Source organism: Bison bison, unplaced genomic scaffold (assembly GCF_000754665.1).
Source record: "Bison bison bison isolate TAMUID 2011002044 unplaced genomic scaffold, Bison_UMD1.0 scf7180017864034, whole genome shotgun sequence".
In the NCBI taxonomy this organism is placed as follows: domain Eukaryota; kingdom Metazoa; phylum Chordata; class Mammalia; order Artiodactyla; family Bovidae; genus Bison; species Bison bison.
In genome coordinates, this window is record NW_011494606.1 from 8,015,991 (window position 1) to 8,022,651 (window position 6,661).

The following is a 6,661-nucleotide window of genomic DNA, read 5'->3' on the forward strand; positions in this document are numbered from 1 at the left end:
ATGGGCGGAGGCCAACGGTGGGGTGACCCTGGGAATTAGGCGATGAAAAGAAATAGCCTTTTGCCAGCGGAGCACACGCAGTGGGTAAACCCTGTGTGCAGCCACAGCCTGTAGAGTACTGGGACTTGACTTTAACCTGTCCTGATGAAGAATTTTAACACATTTAAGGAAAGACTGGGGCAGTCAGGAAGGGAATTGGTCAGACATGAAGTCTGGAAGTGGGTGGTATGGGGAGAGTCAGTGAGGCAAAAGCTGACGGTGGACACGTGAGCTGTCCTGGCCCCAGACACAACCCCTCTGGTCCAAGTGGCCGGCAGGCCACATGGTGGGAATGGACGCATCAGGTAATTATAGGCTGACCCCATTAAACCTCACCCTTGCTGCTTGCCAAGCAAATTTCTGTTAAATTGGCTTCTTTGCAGTTTGTCTTAGAATGTGCCTGCCAGGCTGAGGCCAATGTCAATGTCCCATAAAAAACACCTTGCCTTTTAATGAAAACAAGGGCAGTCTGCTTATTATCCTCCAGCCTCCCTCCCACACTGACAAGAGGAACATTTCTCTGTCACTTAAGACTGAATCCCCAGCCTGGATCTTGGGTGCTTTCACCATGGGAAGGAACATGCCCATTGGAAGCCAGTCTTCCCTCTGACACCTGGCGTCCCCAGGGACCTTCTCCATGAATGTTGGCAGTCAGCCATTGTTTCAGCATCACATACACGTGACCACTAGAGGTTCCTTATCAGAAGAGGGGATGTTCCAGAAGGGTTAGGGATGAGCTTTGAAACATGGGTTCACCTTTGCCAGTATAGCTCACAGAGGTCCTGGCTAACTCTTCCCACCTACCCACCCACGGGGAGTGGGCATTAGCCCTTTAGAATGTACCCTCCTATGTCTCCAAAGACCTTTACAGAATGTCTCTCACTCATGACCAATTCACACAAGCCCCAGAACGATGCACCTGATACCTGGGTCACCGAGGAGAAGTCCATTTCTGAGATCGTCAACACCTACTTAGCTTTTGCTGCCACCGACTCAGTACTAAGTACTAAAGAAACGGAAACTTTCCCCATCCCCTGATTTAGTCCTTATTTTAACGCCAAAAAAAGTATGATAGGGTAACACCTTTTTCCTTGCTTCATCTTTTCTCATCTAAGTTTGGATAATGTTCTAAGGTTGAGTACTGAATGTTAATTATTTTAAAGGATGTAAGTTTTCCATTAAAAGATTACTTACAGGAATGGTAACATTTCCAAGTTCTTGGGCGTTACACATTTCCATGGGGATGGAGTGTTCTGGAGAACTTGGCTTTATCTGTATGTGGTAGAGACATAACACTATCACAGGAAGGGCCTCTGTTATCAAGTGCAAGCCTCTTCTCTCCTTTCTGTATGCGGATAGGCTGGGGTTCAAGCGGGCTCACTTATCTCTCCAGAGAGAGTCAGCAGCAGACTAGGAGGAGCAGCCAGTGCTCCAGGCTCCTGGCACAGGGCTCTCTCCACGTCTCATCAGAATACAGTGCTTTAAGTGAAGCCCTCCATTTGACCCTTATGGGGATGCCAGGCAATAGTGGTGTATTCCATAGCTCCCTGCCTCAGCCTGGCTCCACTCAGAGTCTGTTCTCTACTTCCCCCACACCCCGAATTTCTGTACATTGGGATATAAACCCACACATACTCACAAATAAATACGAGCAACTACTCCATGGTATCAATCATTTTCTTCCTCTTTTCCACCAACCTTTGACAACATCATACCCTAGGGCTCCAGCAGCCTCTTGATCTCAATCAGCCTAAGACTGCTGCAGCTTCCAAGGGCCGTGCTGCATCTTCAGAGCACCATTCTGCCTCTGGAGTTACTTTCACATCTCCTGGGGACCACTGTCATATCTGCTGGAGATCACTGTTACATCTCTTGGGAACCGTATTCATGTCCGCAAGACACTACTGTCACATCAGCTGGGGACCACAGTCCTGTCTGCTGGAAACCACTGTCGCGTCTGCTGAGTACCATCATCAATGGATATGCTCACCTCTCAGCTGTTCTTGTCCTTCTTTTACCTCTGTTTCTGCCTCTGTGCTTGGTGGGTAGCTTCCTCCATGTAATAGTTTTTGATCTGTAAGAGTCAACAAGCTGAACAAACTTAGGCAATGATTCCTCTTCCCTCCTGTAATGTTTCCCCAATGTCCATTCTCCCCTTCTTCCTTTTAGTCCAACCATAAGACTTAGTCAAGCCTAAGACTCAGCTAAAGACTGTATCTCTCAACCTCTTTTGCAGCTGGGGTGGTGGTTCTAGACATTCTAGATAAAGTGATGCAAGTAGAAGGGGTTTGTACAACTTCTGGGTCACATCCTGTCATGGATGCTGGCTATGCTGCCATCTGCCATTGGGGTTTGTTGGCTGATAACCCTCTTTGAGAATTAGCTCCACTGAAAAGAGCCATCTCATCCAAGGTCATGCCCTCTTCCTATTGATGGAGCAACTCACATCAATAACTGGTCAAGGGATATAAAGGTGATCCCATGGCGTGTAGCCTGCCAGGCTCCTCTGTCCATGAAATTGTCCAAGCAAGAATGCTGGAGTGGGTTGCCATTCCCTTCTCCAGGGTATCTTCCAGACCCAGGGATCGAACCAGGGTCTCCTACATTGCAGGCAGATTCTTCAGATTCTTTACCATCTGAGCCACCAGGGAAGCCGCATAAAGGCATAACTCTCCATCCCAACTCTGAAGGGCCATCTCTGCTTCACAGTTAACTGTCAGGTTAGTTGAAGTCAAGCAACTAACTGGCTGTGATTGTTGAAGTCTAGCTTCTCTCTCTGCACAATTCTGCTTTCTTTCTCTCCCCGTACAGAGGTTAATGTCAAGAGAACTCCCTAACAGGAAACTCCTTTGCCCTAATCCCCATCTCAGATTTCCTAGGAAACCCACCCTCTTTAAAAGAAAGTTATTATCTCTGCCTACTTTTCTGCAGGTGGGAACACAGAGAGGGTGGTGATGAGTGAGCTTTGACCATATGAATGAGGAAAATGCCTTACTGGGTGGTGGAGCAGCAAGATAGAAAGAACATGGGCCTCTGGATGATGTCATGGTCAAGCTCCCCACAAACGCTGGACCACTGACCATCTGCATCCTTCTAGTCTGTTATGTGTGAGAATAATCATTTTTGGTCTTATTTGAATCATTCTATTGTTGGGTCCCTGGTGGCTCAGATGGTAAAGAATCTGTCTGCAATGCAGGAGACCTGGGTTCAATTTCTGGGTCGGGAAGATCCCCTGATGAAGGAAATGACTATCCACTCCAGTATTTTTGCCTGGAAAATTCCATGGGCAAAGGAGCCTGGCAGGCTACAGTCCAGTCCATGGGGTCACAAAGAGTCAGGCATGTCTGAGTGACTAACACACACACACACACACACACACACACATTGCTGGATAGCTATGTTAGAGCAGTTTAGTCTATACCTTAGGAGTTGAAGAAAGTGTGATCAACTCTAGTCAGATAATTTAAGACCTTGTAGACCACAGTAAGAACTCAGGAATTTATCTTAGGGGCAATGGCTTTTGCTGCCTCCTTAGGCATTGTGTATATTGTTTGTCTAAGAAAAAACTCTGGAACTGAGTTGCTTCACTCTTAGAGTAGAATTGCCTTGACATATGTTTTTAAAATAGTAACATTAACAGGACTATTTGCCTAAATTGAGTTAGAATGAGTCAATAATTAGAAAATTTTTTGCATTATCCTTACAAAATACAAATTTGTAGATTTCAAATTAATAAAGGCAGAATAAGAAGTTGATGTATTCTCTTTGGCATTTTGTTTAAATCACTGTTCTTTTGAGTCTCTCTTTACTGGAAGTAGATTTTATTTTTTTTTCCCCTCCAATCTGGCAATCCTGCAGAACTTGAGTGGAAAATAGGATTATGCTGAAAATTCCTTGCAGGAAGGAATGATTAGTGGCTCTATATAACTAAAAAACAGTAAATTGGAGCCACAAAGACTTGAAAGGTCAAGTTTTTTAAAACTTCTCTATAATATGGGTAACCACACTACTTTCTTGGTTTAGACAGCAAACTAAATTCATATGTTTTCTTGGGGGAAACAGAAGCAACAACATTGTAGCAAAATTCCCTGTTGAATTGTTTTCTGAAAATCAAATAGTAAACAGCTTCCCCAATCTGGTTCGCAACACATCTCTTGGCAATTTATTGGTTTTGGACACACAGACATGATTATTCAGCTAGGTGGCCTGGGTTGGAATTTCAGTTATTGCTATCCAAATAAAACACTTCTTTTCCAGAAATCAGAGGACTGTACTAACTGTTCTCTCAGAGCCTGGATGAAGACTATGTTGGGAAGCTGAGCCTTCTTTCGAGTACTTTCTACTGTCTTTTTCTCTCAAAGAGGACACAGAAGCATCTCTAACAGAGCCCCAGGTTGTAAAACAATCCCACGTCTACCTGCTCAACTCCTCAACCATCTCTCATCAGTTGTCCACTGGTATCTCTCCCAAGATGCTTTAAAATGAAAACCACATAAAATAGAGCTTTCTTCTTCTTTCTTCAAGACCAGGACAGACTAGTTTTCTCCCAAGGTATACTTACTTATAAATAAACTTCTTTCCTCAGAACAGTGGTCCTGAACCAGGGACGATTTTGTCCCCTTACCCCACTCCCTGGTGGACATATGGCAATGTATTGGAACACGGGTTGCCACAGCTGGGGGATGCAACTTGAATCTAGTGAACAGAGGCCAGGAGTGCCCAGGACAGCCCCCAAGACAAAGAATCATCCAGCTCAAAATGCCAGTAGGGCTGGGTTCAGAAATCCTACCTAAATTAGATTTGAAATTGTATTTATTTCTGAAAGTAACTGGATATCATACACTCTGAATTCTACTTGGGAGCAGTATTTGGAAACAAAACTTGCCCCTTAGATTAGAGTTACTGGATTTAGCAAATAAAAATACTGGAAGCTGGGGACTTCCTGGGTGGTCCGGTAGTTAGGAATCCACCTGCCAATACAGGGGACAAGGGTTCCATCTCTGGTCTGGGACGATTCCATATGCTTCAGAGCAGCTAAGCCTGTGGGCAACAACTACGAAGCCCACACTCTGCAACAAGAGAAGCCACAGCAGTGAGAAGCCCGTGCACCGCAAGTAGAGAGTGGCTGCTGCTCTCTGCAGCTGGAGAAAGCCCGGGCGGCAGTGAAGACCTATCACAGCCCTGAATAAATAAATAAAAATTCTAAAAAATACAGGAAGCTGAGTTAAATTTGAAGTTTTTACTTATATGAAAAAATCCATTATTCATGTGAAATTTAAGTTTAACTGGGCATCTTGTGTTTTATCTGGCAACCTTATCTTAGATAGAGATATTTGCCTTACTTTTCACTGGTAGATTCACTTTTACATTTTAAACTACTGATTTTAGTTAAAAGATGCTCACTGTTTTTAAAAAATGTCTTCATGTTAATGTGGGATGTAAACAAATTAATTATCTTTCCAAAAAACTACATTACGATGAATGCAGCTTGAGAGAATCTTTAGTTTCTTTTCTGAGAATTGTGTCAATGTGGTTTTAATTAAATTACTGTGATGTGATAATAAACTTTCTAATGTTCTTATGCTTTGCTAGGAATGGTCCACATTGATTCTGGATCTGGGCTCAGTCTCTTCTAAGATATTTCCCCCAACATACAAATCAGGCTCTTTCATTTTCTTTTCCTGCCAGACCATCTATTACATTCTTCACTCTCAAAATACAACTAAGTGGTTACAATTTGAGAAGAATATGAATAATTAATATCGATAATCTCAGACAAAATCCAACACACCAGCCACGTCACCCAGAAGAAAAGTGACTATAAGAACTAAAACATTAATGTCTTTCTTTCATAAAAATATATATGTGTATGAACCCAGGGCTGGGGTTAGAAGGCCTGCATTCTGGTTGAGATTCTGCCACTGGCTTCTCTGGGCCTCTCATCTAGTGCTCACCCCTCTATACTAGGCTCTCCCTTTACAAAGTTTAAGATGCTTTGTGGCTTAGGTATAGAAAAATATATGAGAAATGACTTAATTTTATCACATAACTGTCACATCTACTAAATGAAATGTTAAAAAATAGTTATTTAATAATAATTAGAAAATCAGATAATAGCAAATTTACTAATTAAATTAACCCTTAACTATACTTCTTTATATTACACATGGAATTACAAGAAGGCAATGGCACCCCACTCCAGTACTCTTGCCTGGAAAATCCCATGGGCAGAGGAGCCTGGTAGGCTGCAGTCCATGGGGTCACTAAGAGTCGGACACGACTGAGCGACTTCACTTTCATTTTCACTTTCATGCATTGGAGAAGGAAGTGGCAACCCACTCCAGTGTTGTTGCCTGGAGAATCCCAGGGATGGCGGAGCCTGGTGGGCTGCCGCCTATGGGGTTACACAGAGTCGGACACGACTGAAGCGACTTAGCAGTAGCAGTAAAATTTAAAAATCCATAATCTATTACCTTTTGCCAATATAGGAAAAGCTGGAGAAATATTATAGTAAAAACAAAGACATTTACCGTGTTTTCTGTGTAGTAGCACAGAAGCACTAAAATATTCCCAAAAGGAGCTAAGAAAAAGAGCAAGCAAAAACTATCTTGCTCCAAAATAT